The sequence below is a fragment of the Apodemus sylvaticus genome, chromosome 18 (genome assembly GCF_947179515.1).
Source record: "Apodemus sylvaticus chromosome 18, mApoSyl1.1, whole genome shotgun sequence".
NCBI classification, from domain to species: Eukaryota; Metazoa; Chordata; class Mammalia; order Rodentia; family Muridae; genus Apodemus; species Apodemus sylvaticus.
Window position 1 is genome coordinate 25,355,695 of NC_067489.1, and position 20,793 is coordinate 25,376,487.

A 20,793-nucleotide genomic window follows, 5' to 3' on the forward strand; every position below is an offset into this window, starting at 1 on the left:
TAAAGAAAGAAATTAAAGACTTTTTAGAACACAATGAAAATGAAAACACAACATACCCAAATCTATGGGACACAATGAAAGCAGTGCTAAGAGGAAAACTCATAGCCCTGAGTGCCTCCAAAAAGAAAATGGAGAGAGCATACATTACCAGCTTAATGACACACCTGAAAGCCCTGGAACAAAAAGAAGCTATTTCGCCCAGGAGGAGTAGAAGGCAGGAAATCATCAAACTCAGGGCCGAAATCAATCAAGTAGAAACAAAGAGAACCATACAAAAAATCAACAAAACCAGGAGCTGGTTCTTTGAGAAAATCAACAAGATAGATAAACCCTTAGCCAGAATGACCAAAGGGCACAGAGAAAGTATCCAAATTAACAAACTTAGAAATGAAAAGGGAGATATAACAACGGAAACTGAGGAAATCCAAAAAATCATCAGATCCTACTACAAGAGCCTATACTCAACACAACTGGAGAATCTGGAGGAAATGGACAATTTCCTTGACAGATACCAAATACCAAAATTAAATCAGGACCAACTAGACCATCTAAACAGTCCCATAATGCCTAAAGAAATAGAAGGAGTCATAGAAAGTCTTCCAACCAAAAAAAGCACAGGACCAGATGGCTTCAGTGCAGAATTCTACCAGACCTTCAAAGAAGAGTTAACACCAATACTCTTCAAACTATTCCACAAAATAGAAACAGAAGGAACACTACCCAATTCCTTCTACGAAGCCACAATTACGCTGATACCAAAGCCACACAAAGATCCAACAAAGAAAGAGAACGTCAGACCAATTTCCCTTATGAACATCGATGCAAAAATACTCAATAAAATTCTTGCCAACCGAATCCAAGAACACATCAAAACGATCATCCACCATGATCAAGTAGGCTTTATCCCAGGAATGCAGGGTTGGTTCAATATACGGAAATCCATCAATACAATCCACTACATAAACAAACTCAAAGAACAAAACCACATGGTCATTTCATTGGATGCTGAAAAAGCATTTGACAAAATTCAGCATCCCTTCATGCTTAAAGTCTTGGAGAGAACAGGAATTCAAGGCCCATACCTAAACATAGTAAAAGCAATATACAGCAAACCGGTAGCCAGCATCAAACTAAATGGAGAGAAACTTGAAGCAATCCCACTGAAATCAGGGACCAGACAAGGCTGCCCCCTTTCTCCTTATCTTTTCAATATTGTACTTGAGGTACTAGCTCGGGCAATTCGACAACATAAGGAGGTCAAAGGGATACAAATTGGAAAGGAAGAAGTCAAACTATCATTATTTGCAGACGACATGATCGTCTACCTAAGTGACCCAAAGAACTCCACTAGAGAGCTCCTACAGCTGATAAACAACTTCAGCAAAGTGGCAGGTTATAAAGTCAACTCAAGCAAATCAGTGGCCTTCCTATACTCAAAGGATAAGCAGGCTGAGAAAGAAATTAGGGAAATGACCCCCTTCACAATAGCCACAAACAGTATAAAGTATCTTGGGGTGACTTTTTTTTTTTTTTTTTAATTTTTTTTTTATTTGATATAATTTATTTACATTTCAAATGATTTCCCCTTTTCTAGCCCCCCCCCACTCCCCGAAAGTCCCGTAAGCCCCCTTCTCTTCCCCTGTCCTCCCTCCCACCCCTTCCCAGTTCCCCGTTCTGGTTTTGCCAAATACTGTTTCACTGAGTCTTTCCAGAACCAGGGACCACTCCTGCTTTCTTCTTGTATCTCATTTGATGTGTGGATTATGTTTTGGGTATTCCAGTTTTCTAGGTTAATAACCACTTATTAGTGAGTGCATACCATGATTCACCTTTTGAGTCTGGGTTACCTCACTTAGTATGATGTTCTCTAGCTCCATCCATTTGCCTAAGAATTTCATGAATTCATTGTTTCTAATGGCTGAATAGTACTCCATTGTGTAGATATACCACATTTTTTGTATCCACTCTTCTGTTGAGGGATACCTGGGTTCTTTCCAGCATCTGGCAATTATAAATAGGGCTGCTATGAACATAGTAGAGCATGTATCCTTATTACATGGTGGGGAATCCTCTGGGTATATGCCCAGGAGTGGTATAGCAGGATCTTCTGGAAGTGAGGTGCCCAGTTTTCGGAGGAACCGCCAGACTGCTTTCCAGAGTGGTTGTACCAATTTGCAACCCCACCAGCAGTGGAGGAGTGTTCCTCTTTCTCCGCACCCTCTCCAACACCTGCTGTCTCCTGAATTTTTAATCTTAGCCATTCTGACTGGTGTAAGATGAAATCTTAGGGTTGTTTTGATTTGCATTTCCCTAATGACTAATGAAGTGGAGCATTTTTTAAGATGCTTCTCCGCCATCCGAAGTTCTTCAGGTGAGAATTCTTTGTTTAACTCTGTACCCCATTTTTTAATAGGGTTGTTCGGTTTTCTGGAGTCTAACTTCTTGAGTTCTTTATATATATTGGATATTAGCCCTCTATCTGATGTAGGATTGGTGAAGATCTTTTCCCAATTTGTTGGTTGCCGATCTGTCCTCTTGATGGTGTCCTTTGCCTTACAGAAACTCTGTAACCTTATGAGGTCTCTTGGGGTGACTCTTACCAAACATGTGAAAGATCTGTATGACAAGAACTTCAAGACTCTGAAGAAGGAAATGGAAGAAGACCTCAAAAAATGGGAAAACCTCCCATGCTCATGGATCGGCAGAATCAATATAGTTAAAATGGCCATTTTGCCTAAAGCACTATACAGATTCAATGCAATACCCATCAAAATCCCAACTCAATTCTTCACAGAGCTAGAAAGAGCAATTATCAAATTCATCTGGAACAACAAAAAACCCAGGATAGCTAAAACTATTCTCAGCAACAAAAGGAAATCTGGGGGAATCAGTATCCCTGACCTCAAGCAATACTACAGAGCAATAGTGTTAAAAACTGCATGGTATTGGTACAGTGACAGGCAGGAGGATCAATGGAACAGGATTGAAGATCCAGAAATGAACCCACACACCTATGGCCACTTGATCCTCGACAAAGAGGCTGAAAACATCCAATGGAAAAAAGATAGCCTTTTCAACAAATGGTGCTGGTTCAACTGGAGGTCAGCATGCAGAAGAATGCGAATTGATCCATCCTTGTCTCCTTGTACTAAGCTCAAATCCAAATGGATCAAGGACCTCCACATAAAGCCAGACACTCTGAAGCTAATAGAAAAGAAACTGGGGAAGACCCTTGAGGACATCGGTACAGGGAGAAAGTTTCTGAACAGAACACCAATAGCGTATGCTCTAAGAGCAAGAATTGACAAATGGGACCTCATAAAATTACAAAGTTTCTGTAAGGCAAAGGACACCATCAAGAGGACAAATCGGCAACCAACAAATTGGGAAAAGATCTTCACCAATCCTACATCAGATAGAGGGCTAATATCCAATATATATAAAGAACTCAAGAAGTTAGACTCCAGAAAACCAAACAACCCTATTAAAAAATGGGGGTACAGAGTTAAACAAAGAATTCTCACCTGAAGAACTTCGGATGGCGGAGAAGCATCTTAAAAAATGCTCAACTTCATTAGTCATTAGGGAAATGCAAATCAAAACAACCCTAAGATTTCATCTTACACCAGTCAGAATGGCTAAGATTAAAAATTCAGGAGACAGCAGGTGTTGGAGAGGGTGTGGAGAAAGAGGAACACTCCTCCACTGCTGGTGGGGTTGCAAATTGGTACAACCACTCTGGAAATCAGTCTGGCGGTTCCTCCGAAAACTGGGCACCTTACTTCCAGAAGATCCTGCTATACCACTCCTGGGCATATACCCAGAAGACTCCCCACCATGTAATAAGGATACATGTTCTACTATGTTCATAGCAGCCCTATTTGTAATTGCCAGATGCTGGAAAGAACCCAGGTATCCCTCAACAGAAGAGTGGATGCAAAAAATGTGGTATATCTACACAATGGAGTACTATTCAGCCATTAGAAACAATGAATTCATGAAATTCTTAGGCAAATGGATGGAGCTAGAGAATATCATACTAAGTGAGGTAACCCAGACTCAAAAGGTGAATCATGGTATGCACTCACTAATAAGTGGATATTAACCTAGAAAACTGGAATACCCAAAACATAATCCACACATCAAATGAGGTACAAGAAGAAAGGAGGAGTGGCCCCTGGTTCTGGAAAGACTCAGTGAAACAGTATTCAGCAAAACCAGAACGGGGAAGTGGGAAGGGGTGGGTGGGAGGACAGGGGAAGAGAAGGGGGCTTGCGGGACTTTCGGGGAGTGGGGGGGCTAGAAAAGGGGAAATCATTTGAAATGTAAATAAATTATATCGAATAATAAAAAAAAAAAAAGAGAGGATGAAGAACAAATGTCATTTATTTATGTCCACAAGTATCCTAATAGATGAAATTGCAATCAGAGCACTTTATATTTTGTTTTTTAGCCTAAGTGTACCTTGTACCATCGAAGATTCCTCTAGAAGAGCCTAAAGTTGATAAAGAAAACAGAAAACTACTTTACCATGTTTGACATCATCTCAATTGAAGTACTACATGTGTTTTTTTTTTCTATTTTCATTCCCCTCCCTTATCCCATCAAGATCAATCATCTGCCAAGTGGTACTTCGGGCTGCTTTATTTTATTTGAACAACCTCATGCATGATTTCTAGTACAGGTCATGATTTCACATTGACACTGTAAATCTGGAGATGCTAGGACCAACCTTCTGCATCCTTTGTGTATTCCTACAAGCATCTCTATGAACATGTTCATTCTCTTTCATGGTCACTATTTTCCTCCTCCTTATCAGCTTTTCTTTCAACCATAATTCTAAGAATACTTCTGTTGTGTAACAGTTTTCTCCATGACTGAAGCATTTGATCCTGACTGGAAGCATCATAAGCCAGAAGTTATACAACTCAAAACAGCATCAGGAAGTCCTTGAAATGATCATCAGATTCATTAGTTTCCCAAGCCCCAGAAGAGTAAAGAAAAAGGAGGACTGTCATTCTCAGGCAAACTATGGTGCAAAGAACACTAAGGCCAGAGCTCTGTCTAAAAGAAACAGAAACCAGCCCAGATTCCTGGAAGAAGTTTAAACCAACTAAATCATTTGGAAAAGACATGCTACAAAATGTTGAACTGTCTATAGGCTGTGCAGAGTGATTCAGGTTTCCAGTGTTAGTGAACTGTCACCCATACTGGAGTAGGCTTTGGCAATGCAGGTGTCTTTGAGTTATTTCTGCTCCTGGAAGAAATCCCTCATTTATATTTCTATAAGTAACCCCAACTTATCTTATAGTTTATCAAGTTGAACTTTTGTAGTATCCCTAATTTGGCCTGTTGATTGCTCCCTATGGAGTGACTAGACTTGTATTGAGCCTTCCCAGACAAAGTTTTATCATACAACAACTTCACACTCTTATACCAAAACGTCTTTTTTTTTAAAAAAAATATTTTTATTTTCTATATTCTTTGTTTATATTCCAAATGATTTCCCCTTTCCCGGATCCCCCCTCCCCATATGTCCCATAAACCTTCTTCTCTCCACCCTTTCTCCAATCACCTCCCTCCTTTTTCTCTGTCCTTATATTCCCCTCCAATGCTAGATCAATCCTTTCCTGGATCAGGACCCTCTCCATACTTCTTCATGGGAATCATTTATTATGTGATTTGTGCTTTGGGTATTCAGGGCTTCTGGGCTAATTAATATCCACTTATCAGAGATTGCATTCCATGTGTATTCTTTTGTGATTGGGTTACCTCACTTAGAATGATATTTTCCAGATCAAACCATTTGCCTAAAAATTTTGTGAATTCATTGTTTCTAATTGCTGAGTAGTATTCCATTGTATAAATATAGCACATTTTCTGTATCCATTCCTCCTTTGAGGGGCATCTGGGTTCTTTCCAGCTTCTGGCTATTATAAATAAGGCTGCTATGAACATAATGGAGCATGTGTCTTTATTGCATGCTGGGGAATCCTTTCGGTATATGCCCAGGAGAGGTATAGCAGGGTCCTCTGGAAGTCTCGTGTCCAGTTTTCTGAGGAACCACCAGACTGATTTCCAAAGTGGTTGTACCATGTTACAGCCCTACCAGCAGTGGAGGAGTGTTCCTCTTTCTCCACATCCTCGCCAACACCTGCTGTCTCCTGAGTTTTTGACCTTAGCCATTCTGACTGGTGTAAGGTGAAATCTCAGGGTTGTTTTGATTTGCATTTCCCTAATGACTAATGATGTTGAGCACTTCTTAAGGCCATCTGAATTTCTTCAGGTGAAAATTCTTTGTTTAGATCTGTACCCCATTTTTTAATAGGGTTATTTATACCAAAATGTCTTAAAAGAATGTTCTACCCTTTCTATCCTCAATTATTGCGAAACCTATGAAAAGATTGTTTTGTTTTAGTTTTTGCTTTTTTTGTTTTGACTATGATCTCTTTGAATTGATATTATTACTGATTATATGGGAATTTCACAGCCTGAACCCCAAGTACCCTCACATCCAAGTTCTGCTCAAATCCTTGAGATACATCCTCAATAATAATAATAATAATAATAATAATAATAATAATAATGATGATGATGATGATAATGATGATGATAATAATAAATTAAATTGGTCTTGCTCATATACTTAATGGAACATGATCAAACTCCTAGTGGCTAGCCCATTATCTTAGTTGTTTACTGGCTATTGATGTGGACCTGTCATGGTCTGATTAAATTTTCCTTTCTGGTCCTTCCAAGAATATTTATGTCCTGAGCCTGAACAACGTATCCACAGCTCAGGCTTGTGCTATGTGCTTAAGTGACTCCTGTTTCTACAAACTCAGGCTCATTTCTAGAACCTTTTACCTTTGCCCAGAATTGAAAGTTCATTTTGTTCATGGGCTTATCTTTATACTGTCACTCTTCTATATAGTCTCTGTCTGGAAGACCTCACAGGACTTTGAACTCCAGTGATTTCCAGAACTACAATCTCATTTCAACTTTACTCTTATGTAGCAGGCCCCTGCGAGACTTATTCTTTTGTTTCATGGAGGTGGCAAGGTAGATATAGGTAGTCTATTCCAGACAATTCCTTCATCCTTATATGATCACAAAAAATTCAAAGAGTCAAAGGGAATTTATAAAATGGTTAAAACCATTCTGTACTGTGACATTGAGTGGCCTTCCCAGTCACATAGAATCAGCTCAGCCCTGCACTTAGAAAGCAAACCATTCAGTATTGGATCTCCAGATTATCTCTACTTTCTGCTATTTCTTAGATCTCAGCTCCAACCAACATCATCTTTATACTGAACCAGAGAAAAGCCCTGTGACAGTTGTGCTCTGGAGACCTAGTATATCTAAGCTCTTCCAAATGGAACATGGAAAGCACAATGCGTATCACTTGGTGATTTGTGTCACTCCTCAATCTCACTCCAATGTCTTGTAGGTTCAAAAGCCTCTAGTCTACATGGAGACAATTAAAGAATGGAATGACTTAGAGTTCTTGGCACTCTAATGTGTAATTTCCTAGGATTTTTTTTCTACCACTGCGAAAATGTTTAAAAATAACTCCCCATTTTAATTAGCTCTGCATCCTGACATTTTTGGGCTATTTAAGTTTGACAGTGATTAGTGTCTTTTCATTGAGTGGGCTTTGCAGTAGAAAGATCAATTCAGCATTTATTAGTACTTATTGGAAAGAGGAGACGACAGCCAGACTTAGGGATATCCTACTGGATCTCAATTTCCACATATGCAAATGGTTTCTCTCTCCTTTCTCTACCTTATTCTTCCTGGGTAATTCACTCACTGCCATGTCCAGGTGGGCACAATAATTATTTCATTCTCTATGTCTATTTTTCCCATATTTAGTGTTTTTCGATTTTGTCATTGCTTAAACTCTGCCCTGTACAAAATAGCTGATAACTGCTTATCAACAATCAGAATCCAACAAATGATGGCTTAGTGCTAAGTACTTTATATGCAGGATTGCATTTCACTTTCATGGTCCAGCTGTGGAGTCTGCATTCTCATCCTCATCCTACAAATTAGCAAACTGTTGCAAAGACAACTGGCATAACTGCTAAGACCACCGAGGCAGGAGACACAAATCTCAGAAGAACTCTGGCTTGACCTGTTTTATTTCAGAATTTGCTTTCTGCTTGTTGTACTATGTTTCACCAGTGGCCACTATGCCTGCTGCTTTTCTCTTTTGCCATTTTCTCTCCAGGAAGTGGACAATGAGTTCTTAAGGAATGTAGCAAAATAGCCACTACATACAAGATTCTCCTTACCATCTTCTTTTATCTATTCCTAGTTGAGCTGTTTCTGGTATAGTATTGGTACCTAATTTATCATGTTATTCTTATCTTTGTACATATTTCATGAATACTATTTACCTTTCTCCCCTTGCTTATCATTATATAACTCATCTCTTCCCCGATTCATTAAGCTAGAGTGGCCTTCATTCATTATTTCCAGTACAGGATGAAAAACAGAATACATAGGAACAAAGGGGTTTCATTCTAGGCTTTGATTTTGAAATACCAGACCTATTGTAGAAAGGGAAAGACCAAAGGACTTTGACAAGACAGCTGGTCTAACTCTTCTTTCACCAACTAGATAAGTATTGGTTTTTCTTGATGTACAGCTCTGCAAAATTACCTGATTGGCAGCTGTTGTTTCCTACTCATCTCTGTGGACCTCTCAAAGTTGCCCAAGGAACTTTCTATGTGTAGAAAATCAAACAGCAGATGAGTGTTCTTTGGTGTTCTCTGTCTTACCCTATGTTAAGGCCACCAGACACTGTCCTAAGTGCTGTGAGTCCAGCAACGAACTGAATAGAAAAAGCTCTATTTGTGAGAGGAGTCATGGATTCTCCAACAAGCCCCCTGAAAAATTTTTGCTAGTATATTTTCAGAAGCTTATATCCCTCTGTCTTGTGTCACAGAGAATAAAAAGGCTTCTTCCTTCCATTCTGCAATTTGAGTAGGGTTAATCACACACCTACCTCCACAGGACTAGAGTATGGTCAGGAAGCCACTCTCTTAGCTTTCTTTCTGGAGCACATGCCCTTGAAACCACAGTTTCTGATTTTAGTGCTTTGAAGAACTAAGATAGTAGATCTCACCATTCATACTGCTACAACCCTATAATATAGTTCATTTTGTTTTGGTGGCTTTTAGCCATAAAATTATTTCATTGGTACCTCATAACTGTAATTTTCTAATGTTATGAATCATAATACAAAAATAAGATATACAAGGTATCCCAAAGAGCTCATGGGCCACAGAACTGTGGATCTAAGAAGACTTGAAATTTCTCAGATCACCAAAATTTTTAGTTCCTTTTACTCATAATTTCTCCTACAATTTCTGTTTCCTCTCTAATTTTCTATAAGATATGATAAAAAATTTTTGCTTCATCTTCAGCATTTTGCTTATAAACCTCTTAGCTGATGATAGTTCTCAGATTTTAAAATTATATATAAAATCTGCTGAATTATTTTTGTTTGCTATAAAACAATATTTCTCTTCTAGTTGCCGAAGCTATCATCCTTTAATCTTCTGATGATCACATGGCATAGCCTTAAAAATTATGTTTCTACTAATAGACCTTTTGAGACAATCTAGGAATTTTTCAATGATGCTTTTAAAGTGCACCAACTTTCAGCCTATGAACTACTTCCAAAAGCCACAGTTTTAGATACTGGCTAAATCTGAGCTTGGTTTTTGATGCCATAATTTCTATAAAATATGAAATGTCCCTTATAGTCTCTCTTATTTGAATCTTGGTTTTCTTATTGTAGACTGTTAACAAGCTGACATCTCTGGCCTAATCCATGGGTTAATCTATTGATGGGTTCTTAGTATAATATTATTTGGAGATTGTACAAACTATGATTTGAGACATGTTTGGATAATGTAGGTCAGCAGGAGTTTATACTTGGAGATTATATCTTGCCCTCTCCATTTCTTCTACTACTTACTGCTTATCATCTCCTCCGAAATGAGCAGCCTCTTTCAAGTATATCACCCACAATGATGTGCTTCCTCTCCACAGATTTAGAAGTAATGGAATCAAGAACAATGAACTGAGACCTCTGTCCATGTAGTTAAAATAAAGAGTACCTTCTTTAAGTTAAGTTGTTTATATCAGGCAAATTGTCATAACAGAACAAAAGTTTGACTAAGACAATTACTATAACAAGTCACCAGTAAGTCAGTGACACAATACAATGCATATTTGTGATTCTTTGTGGGCTGAAATTAAACTGTCAGCAATGTTGCATTCCTTTATGGAATCTGAGAAACATACAATATTTTCTTCTGTTATAATCAGTCAAGTCTATCTATTGACTCGACCCACATCCACTGTCAAAATCACCTACAGTCAAGTATTTCTTACATTCAATCATCATCACACTGTTACTTCCCTCTTGTATTAATAATATTTTTCATTGCAACACAATATTAGAGAAATCAACTTAAAGGAAGAAAGATTTATCCCAACTTGCACATTCCAGTGTTTTAGTTGCTACCCAGTTGGCTTCATCATTTTTGGTTCATGCTACTATAGAACATCATTACAAAAGAGCATGGAAGAAAATGGTACTCACTTCATGGGATCCAGAATGCAGAGGTAGCGTGCAGAGGGGAAGGTAGAGGAGTTGTGAAGAAGATATTTCCCCTAATGGCATGCCCCTAGCAATGCACTTTTTCTAGTAGGCTCCACCTTCTACAGTTTACCACTTTTAATGTTTTAGTCAATTATATATCTGTAAGTGAACTGACCCATTAGTCAAGTGAGAGTTCTAACGATACAGTAACTTTTCAAGTTCTCATTCTATTAATTTGTATCCAAGCCTTTGACATGAGCATTTAAGGGACCATCATGATACATTCACCTCATCTGGATAATTAACATGATTTGTAATTTGATTTCTGCTTCCTTATATTCATATTTCCTAGGAATTAAGAAGGTTCGGTGTTCTGCTTAACATACGCCATTTCATTGAGTGTTCCAATTTCCAATCATGGTTTATGCATTTTATTTAGAGCACCTCTACTGATTTTGAATCCAGACCAGAACCTTCGTTTCCCTTCCAATAAACAGGACATACTCTTAAGATAGGGAGTTTACATGAAGACTAGATCAGTTGTATTGTAGAGTATCCTATGCTCTGTCCATGAGTCATGACTTTCTCATTATTAGATTCAGGTTAAATTTTTTTTGGAAGAGCACATCTGTCATTTCATCAGTCCTGGGTTTGACCTCTTGATTATGGCAAACCTCCTTTCAGTTAGCTACAGAAATACACTTCCCCTTCAGTGAATAAACAACTGAGGAAATATCACTTTACACTTGTGTAAACATCATATTTCTTCTACAAAAGTTGTCATGTGTCTGGTGACCATTTCACAAATTAATATGTCATGTTGAAAGTTTTAAAATCATTTAATTACTAGCTAATTCTATTGTCTGGAATTCTGTGAAAGAAAAAATATCATAGGCCTCCATTTTCAAATATTACTATGGACTTGTGCTACAGTGTGTGTTCCAATTGCTCAGCATATATACTTTTGTTATTCCCTAATTATTCCCTATGTACTCAGAATGAAAGCCTTCATATAACTCTCTATATCCTATTAGTGTAAAATAATTAGGATTCAAAATCAATCTTGCTGTATGCAAAAATATTTTAAAGGTTTCTTTGAAATTTTATCTGGAATTATTTCTCTAAGAATTCATATTCTACCATAGATACGATTGATATATTGCGGTAGAGATCTAATTGTTGCTACTGCAAATATTCAAATGTTTGGAAGCCTTCTATTGATACTCCATCTGTTCTAGTTTGACTTAATTGATCAACCAGGTCAGTGAGTTAAATAAACACCTGTCAATTATTGTTAGCCTTGCCATAAAATAAAATTTGTCAGAACAGGATCTAAGTTCAGTTCAAAGAACACACATTAAGGAAAATGATTCCAAGATGGTAGTGCATACTTACAATCTCACTACTGAGGAGGCAGAGATGGGACAATGTCTATAGCTCAATAGTGAGCCAGCCTAGCTCACTTGTCAAATTTCAGGCAGTAAAAAGACACTGTTTGAAACAAACAAATAAATATAATGGTGAATATAAAGTTGTCCTTTGACTAATACACATAAGGCATGAACATAGCCACATGCATATGAGGAAATTAAAAAGTCAAAAATAAGATAGCACACATTTTGAAGTCATGAAGCAGACTTAAATAGTAATTGCTTCTTAAAAGAAAGAATCTGTATTTAATATTTACATAAAATAATCTGTATTTAATATTGTACATAAATTTGGTAAGTTGAAGGACAGGAACCCAATAAATAATAAAGGATCAGGGAGATCAATTGTCTTAGGGTTTCGATTGCTGAAATGAAGCACCACGACAAAGAACCAAGTTGGAGAGGAAAGAGTTTATTCAGCTTACACTTCCACATTGCTGTTCAATACCAAAGGAAGTCAGGACTGGAACTCACACCGGGCAGGAGCCTGGAAGCAGGAGCTGATGCAGAGGCCACGGTTGTGGGTACGAGGATGGCGGGGAGGTGCTGCTTACTGGATCGCTTCTCGGGGCTTGCTCAGCATGCATTTTCCCCCTTAATCTTTGGTTTTTCTTGGATATTTTTTTATTTACCCCCCTTTCCCAGTTCCCCTTTAGAAACCCCCTATCCCATCCTCCCTCCCTCTGCTTCTATGAGGGTGCTCCCCCACCCGCCCACCTATTCCTGGCTCTCCGCTCTGTCATTCCTCTACACTGGAGCATCGAGCCTTCCCCAGACCAAGGGCCTTACCTCTCACTGATGTCCCACAAAGTCATTCTCTGCTACATATGTGGCTGGAGCCATGGGACCCTCCATTTGTACTCTTTTCTTGGTGGTTTAGTTCCTGGGAGTCTGGTTAGTTGATATTGTTGTTTTATCTATGGGTTGCAAACCCCTTCAGCTCCTTCAGTCCTTATTGGGGACCCCATGCTAAGTTCGATGGTTGGCTGCAAGCATCTGCATGTAAACATTTCTGTTGTAGACTTCTTATCCAATTTTGATTTGAAATTATGGTTGAACTTTTAATGAACTTTTGTAAAAATAAAAAAAAAGATGCTTGGAGAAACTATGATTTATTCTCATAAAAAAGGTACACGAATTAGCAATGATGACATCAAACTAGGGGTAGCAGGAAAGAGCAGAACACAAAATACAGAAAGAGAATTAGAAAATAAGGCATAGAAAAATATAACAGAGCATAAGAAAGATATGAAGAGAGACAAAGAGGAAACTGCAGAGAGAACAGAAAGAACAGACAGCTTTCTTTTTTTTTACCATGGGACGGAACAGTTCTTTTCTTAACAGCAAGGCCAGCTTAGTCTTACTAAATAGGGCAAAGATTTTTTTTTTCTTACAGACTTGGGTTTAAGTCATTGAGCAATAAAAGGGTAGCATTCTTCATGCAATAAAGATTGGAGCTCATTTTTATCTGTAATGAGTGAGTTCTTTCTGCATTGGTGCTTGGCCTTTTGTTCCATATGCACATCTAAGTATGGCTGTGTGTATGTAAGTATGTAAATATGAGATAAGGAAGTAGTTGGGCCCAACAGGAGTGCATGAAGGTCTATGAGAATGTGTTCACGGATGTGTATGCATGTAAATGTTTGTGAGTTTATGCATATTTGCTTGTGTAAAAGTTTTTCCTTCTGAGAGTGTGACTTTCTTCTCTTGGTTCAATAAAAGTGTATTAAAAGCTCCAAACCTCCCTTCCACCTGAGAGGGGAGGCTTCTGATCAAGGAAGTAAGGAGCCCTAGCAATTAATACTTTACTTAATCCCCTGCTGTTAAGTAACAGGTGTAAATTGCCCAAGCCAGTTTTTTAACTATGGAATAAGCAAATTTTTTAATTTAGATTTCTTTTAGAAGTTTTTTTTTTTTTTTGGTTTTTGTCTTTGTTTTGTTTTTTATTTTATTTTATTTTTTTAGATTTCTTTTAGAAGCCAGTAGCTTCAGCTTTCAGTGTAGCTAGAGAGATAGAAGGCCAGAGTTCATCAGTCTTTCCAACTCTATCCGGACCATCAGTCTTTAAAGATACCTCTGCATTCAGTGCTGTGTCTAGCTTCAACCCATTCCAGGCCTGGTAGTCTGCCAGCAAAAGAGCTTCTCAAATCAGTTCTGAACTAAGGAACACCAGCTTTTTCTCCATTCTCAAGGTAATGCTATTAACATTCACGCCTCCTCCTGTTCCTCTTCCTCCTTTCCATTTGTTTATTTATTTATTGACTTTTACATCCCAATTGCAGTGCCCTGCCTCTTCCAGGCCCCCCAAATATACCTTCATTCCCTCTCCCTTCTCCTCTGAGAATGGGGGGGTCGCCACTGGGTATCAAGTCACTGCAGGACTAGGCGTATCCTCTACCATTGCGGCCAAACACAGTGGCCTAAGATGTGCCTGGACAAAGATGGAGCAAAGACAGAGGGAAGGGCCAGCTAATGATTGCCCTAACTTGAGACTCATCCCATGAGCAAGAACCATTCCCCTGCACTATTAATGATACTCTGTTATGCTTGCAGACAGCAGCCTACCATAACTGTCCTCTGAGAGCACTACCCAGCTACTGAGTCAGGTTCAGAGAACCCCACCCAAGGAACTTGAGGACTCTTGTGGAAAAGTTAGGGAAAGGATTGAGGGAACTGAAGGAGATAGTGACACCACAAGAAGACCAACAGAGTCAACTAACCTTGACTGTTGGGGACTCCCAGAGACTGCCAACCAAACAACATTTACACTTCATGAGCACTAGTTTCTTCCAGTGTTGACAGAAATAAAAAACCATCAAGTAAACAAAAACAATAGCATTTAAAATGGCTATAGGACAAAAATTTAAGTTATATTCAATATGGTACTTTAAGTACCAAAAGAAGATTTCAGTTAAGTAAAATTAAACTTAAAGGACATTTGGATTGTAGCCAGAACAAAATAGTGGCTATATTGATGTGTTTCTCAGAGAAACATCAGATTTTTGAAAAAAACAAAAACAAAAACAAAAAAACGAAAAACAAACCAAATAAGCCTCACATCTCATTTAACACCATACGAACTTTCAAGATCTGGGAATTCCATAGATTTGTTGGGTAAAAAGCTTTCAAATGACAGGAAATATGTTTTATTTATGTTTTTATTTCCATTTTCCATGATAGTGTTTGGTAACCTGAAGATACTCATTAATTAATAATTTTGAGTAAATTAACCAATGAATGTATAACTTTGCTAAATGAAGGAATAGATAATATAAAATAATTTCCCAAACTCAACTAATTATTTTAGAATAATATTGTACATTAGCTATAATAGAAAACTATTCTTAATTATTCAGGCTTTTATCTTCCCATTAAAGCAGAACAAAGCATGTCTTCATTTCAATAATTAATTCCACCAATATAATAACTCAGCTGCTTCAGTGAGTTTGATGACATGGGAACAACCCAGCTTTGACTTTGTGGAGTAAGAAAGCACACAACTTTTCACTGAAAGAAACTTCAAACACATTGATGGTGGCCCTGGGAGGAAAGAAAATCTTTGCAATAGGACTCACTGAAAACAACTATGTTTAAATATTGAGTAACTGGGTACTTGCCTTTGATTGTTAAATCTATACCTAAGTAGTCTGACTGTATGGCAGCCTCCTACAGAGAACTAAAGACGCGGGTTACAAAGGAGCTAAGCAACCATCTGTAAAGACTAAGCCTTCAATAATTGGAAGAATCAGTAGGGTCATTGTGGGTACTCCTAGGACCACTTTCTTGTGCTCTCAATGCATTCAGGGGCAGTAGGCATTGGCACATATCTGCAGTTATGGCAGCATCTCCTTCTGATGCTGTTTGTACAAATAAAGCACAGAGGACAATTGCAATTGAGCTCTAGAGAAACCAGTTTGGGCCTTATCTGTTGCAAAGAGGACCTATAGCGTGTGATTTATATGTTTATTTTTAATGCCTAAATTCATGCTCAATGTAAAAAGCCACATCAGCCATCCACACATCTTACTTTTCTCCCTCTAGCAGGCTCTGTGCATCGGTGACTTAGCTGTAAATCCAAAGACTATCATGTTATGCTGGGCATTGTATTTACATTGCAGTGTTAATTCTAGAATTATAGATTCATCTGGATGAAGAGAACTCCTGAAAGTGGGTAGAGGTAATGGTGCTATGATGAATACCAGTTCTTCTGAGAGCTCAGCACGGACATGAGCATGGACTATTGTCTAACTGAAAAACATGAAGATCACTATGTGGCCCCCATTAGTATTTCTATACATGACTGGCCTTTTCAATTTCCATTTCCTACAAATGGGAAACAATATACCAAGGACAGGCTGACTGATGCTTCTCAGAGTGCTCCAGACAGCATCCGCTGCTGTCCAGAGTGCAGTATTAGAATCTGCCAAGCACTGGTGTCAGCTTTAATCCAACAGAGAAAAAATGTTTTTGTTTGTTATGAAGCCTGAAGCCGAGCCAGCAAGGGTGGTGATTAAATTACAAAACATTTCTAAGCAAAGAGAAATAGCATTTGTCTTGTGGAGGAATGGATTATGGATTCCTTTCTGATTGTAATGGAAAGAGCGTGGAGGAAAGTACAAAATTAAATCTGTTCAGACCTTGACTTCTAAATGTGCTAGAGTCATGACTAGGCTCTTAAGTTTGACTTTCAGGGAGCTTTTTCCTTCAGTTGTCTCATTCTGATCCTGGGATCTGAATCCAAGGGACACAAAAACTAAGTTACAGACAACAAAGATCAACCTATACTTAAGGTTTATCTTGTTTCAAGATGATATGAGCTCATCCGGGTCTACAGTGCACTGTGGATTCAGCCAAGCTGAATCATTATATGCCTTTAAGCATTTTGCTGGTTTTCAAATTCCATATTTTGAAGAAACATGTCTATTCCATAATCTCATTTCTTCTTCATATCCTTCTCATAAGAGAAACCGAAATGGAAAAAGAAGACACTAGCTAGGTAGCAAGAACAATCTATTTTCAGCTTCCACACTGTCTTACCTTCTTTTGTTGTTTCTGTGATAAAAAAAAAAAAAAAAAAAAAAAAGCTCCTGACAAAAGCAAGCTGTGGGAGAAAAGATTTGTTCTGACTCACAGTTCAAGAATATCGTTGATCATAGCCAAGAAAGAAGTTAAGGCATCAGGAGCTGGAAACAGCTGATCTCATCACATCCACTGTCAGGAAGCAGATAACAGCAAGCTTCTACTGAGCAGTTTCCCTCTCTCCATGGACCTGGTCCAGAATCCTGGCCAGAGAATATGGTACCCATGTAGTGTATAGGTATTCCCATCTTAATTAACATAGTCAGCAGAGTAACCAATAAGAATGGCCAAGTATACCTCTCAGATGATTCTAGATTCTGTTCCATTGAGAATTAACACTGGCCATCATACAAACTCACTGTTTCTTCTGTAATCAATGAATATCATGTGTTTATTTTATTAGTCTGTAACTGTAACCGTAAAGTGACTTCTATGAGGTAAGTTGATAATAGCCCTCTAAGATGGTGCCTGATTATTTCCGCCTCTTGGTATTCCAATAGAGTACAGTCCATTCTCACACGGAACGAGGACTACTCTGTAACTAATGGGATAAAGTAAGCATGAGAAATCACTCCCAATGGTAGGTTATGAACAATGATTGCTTTCCACTTGGGCTTGTTCTCTTTCTCTCTTCTGACTCCATACGTAGTCTTGCTCAGTAACTTGCACCAATGGGCACCGGCTGACAAGTCCTGAGTAACCATTAGGAGAGGGCCAGAAGCAAGGACCTAATGTTTCCCACTGTAAGCTACATGAGTGTGCCTAGAAACCAGTTCTCCACCCTCTTCCCCAAATGGTCTGTAGGCATCACCAGACACTTTGCTTCAGCTTTGTAAAGGACTTGAGCTATGTGATTTATCTGAGCTGCCTCTGAATTCTTATTCACAGACACCCTTGAGGAAAAGACAAGTGAGAAAATCACTGGATTTAATTACCGGGTATACTTTAGTGGGTATAGTGAGAGATCAACAGGAGTTGATTCAGTACCATGTCCACTTAGCAGACCTAATACTAATTATAGCTATTTTTGTCAGTGCTGAGGATGGAAGGCAGGGCCTCACGCTTGGTATACAATTGCTGGGCTACTAAGCTCCATTCATTGTGTTTATCACAATTATCAATTGCATACATCTAATATCTTAAGTTAGGAAAAGGGAACTGGAGACAAGGAGAAATCCTCCAGAAAATAGCCGGGTGTTACCAGTATCAGTCTGGTTTGCTCCCTATTCATTACTGAGAGCCAAACCTTATCTTTGCAGCTTTTTTATGGGCTCCACTTTTTAAGAGAAAGATTGAGAATAAATCCCAGTGATTATACTTCTGTCTCTCTCTACAAAGTTAATGCTTGGAAAACTACTTTTTGAATATGTTTAATTATATATCATACATTGAGCATTTTCATTGGTTATTTTATTAATTTACATGCTAAATGTTATCCCCCTGTCTAGTTTCCCCTCCACAAATGCCCTATCCCCTCCACTCTCCTTCATGCCTCTATGATGGTGCTCCCTCACCCACCCCACCCACTCCTGCCTCAGTGCCCTGGCATTCCCTTACACTGGGTCATCAAGCCTTTACCCCTTGTATTGATACAAGATAAGGCAATTCTCTACTACATATGTAGCTGGAGGGTCCCTCCATGTATAATCTTTGGTTAGTGGTTTATTTCCTGGGAGCTTTGTGGGGTCTGATTGGTTGGTATTGTTGTTCTTCCTATGGAGTTGCAAACCCCTTCAGCTGTTCAGTCCTTCCCCTAACTCCTCCTTTGGTGTTCCTGTACTCAGTCTGATCTTTGACTGTGAGCATCCACATCTGTATTGGTCAGGTTCTGGCAGAGACTCTCAGGGGACAGCTATACCAGGCTCCTGTCAGCAATCACTTCTTAGCATCAGCAATAGCTCTTGGGTTTTGTGTTTGCAGATGGGATGGATCCCTAGGTGGGGCAGTCTCTGAATGGCCTTGCCTTCAGTTTCTGCTCCTCTTTTTGTCCATGTATTTCCTGTAGCCATGAGCAATTCTGGATTAATATTTTTGAGATGCATGGGTGGCTGCATCCCTCAACCAAGGGCCACGCCTATTCACTGGATATGGTCTCTACAGGCAATTTTGTCTCTAATCTTTAAAAGCAAACTGGTTAAAAATAAATATAGACCTGGTATCTTTTCAGAGGTTTGTTTTGTTTTGTTTTTCTTCAATAACTTCAGTAATTTCTCCCAATTTCTCAGCTTTGGCAGAATCAGTGAGCCAGACACTTTCTTGCATTTCTATGAGATGATATGCCATACCTTTTGCATCCCAGCCTCTGTTGAGACACCTAAGAATATTCATCCTCCAGGTATCAATCATTTTTCTACACAGATCCCTCTCCTATTGGACAGTGTGAAAGTAGATAATTCTGTCCTTTATAGTTTGTTCTTATTGAGTGGTGACCAGCTCTTAGACCTTCCCAACTGGCAAACTGTCTCTTCGGTCAATGTCCTTGTTTGAAGGACGATGATGGCTTTGTTGTGATGGCTACTAAGTACTCAAAACCCTTACCTCTGATCTGTTTCTTCACAACTGAAGGCCACTTGTCTCTGGATCACAGAACACATTATTTCAATCTCTCTTTTCACCTGCATTATCAAATTCATATTTCTTTATATTTTCATTGCACTTGCCAAACCAGCTTACCGCAGATAATATCATCCATCCACTTTCTCTCCTCTCCCATATGAGCTATGACATAAGTAATACCAGTTATGATTGTACCAGTTGCAGTCCCATATGCTGTGGCCTGACATGTGGGTTCAGTACCTGGATCTATAGTGAGCATACTTGGGAATTGCATTATGTGTCCCTAGACTCTTTTCTCTCCTTTCCTATAGTGATTGCTAAGAAACCTTTTAAAAATTGGATCTGGCTTGTCTTCTTTTTCTTTGAATTCCTGTCATTAATAGTTCAAATGTGCTTTTGTAAAGAATAAGAAAGGGTCAACACAAAGCACTTAGCATGGTATCTCTATAGAGTGTCTCTGCCAGTGAGTGGCCATCAGGAAATATGGAATGAAATTACGCAAATCCAACCTCACAGTGATCACTGATCACTTGCTTGTTAAGAAACAACATTTAGCTGAAAACTATTTCACCTGACTATTATGATTTCTTTCCCTAAAATGAAGCTGAAACTTGACTAAAACATTAAGAAGATGCATTCTTACTATTTTAATAACATGATTCTTATATAAGGCAAGTTTTATAGATGTTGGCACAATAATAAAATATCACCAAAACAGTTATGAAAAAGATTGGTGGCAAACCCCTTCAGTTGTTCAGTCCTTCCCCTAACTGATTTCTAAATTTTTGTTATTAAAAATGTAAACATGGAGACATTAAAAGAATATTATAAGAAACATCCACATACTAAGCATGCATATTCAAAAATTCATGGTTTAGCTTCTTTAAGTAGCTTGTATCCATGTTTGCTGAATATTTTATATAAAATGTATATGTTTTTCTGAATATTTGAACATTGTACTTGTCAGGGTTCTCAAGAGGAAAAAATTGACAGGAAGATTATATATGAACAGAGGATGTATTAGATTGGCTTAGGCAATGAATTCTGGGTAATTCAACAATGACCAAGTAGTTGCTGTGTCTTTGTTACATAGCTGGATGCTTCAGC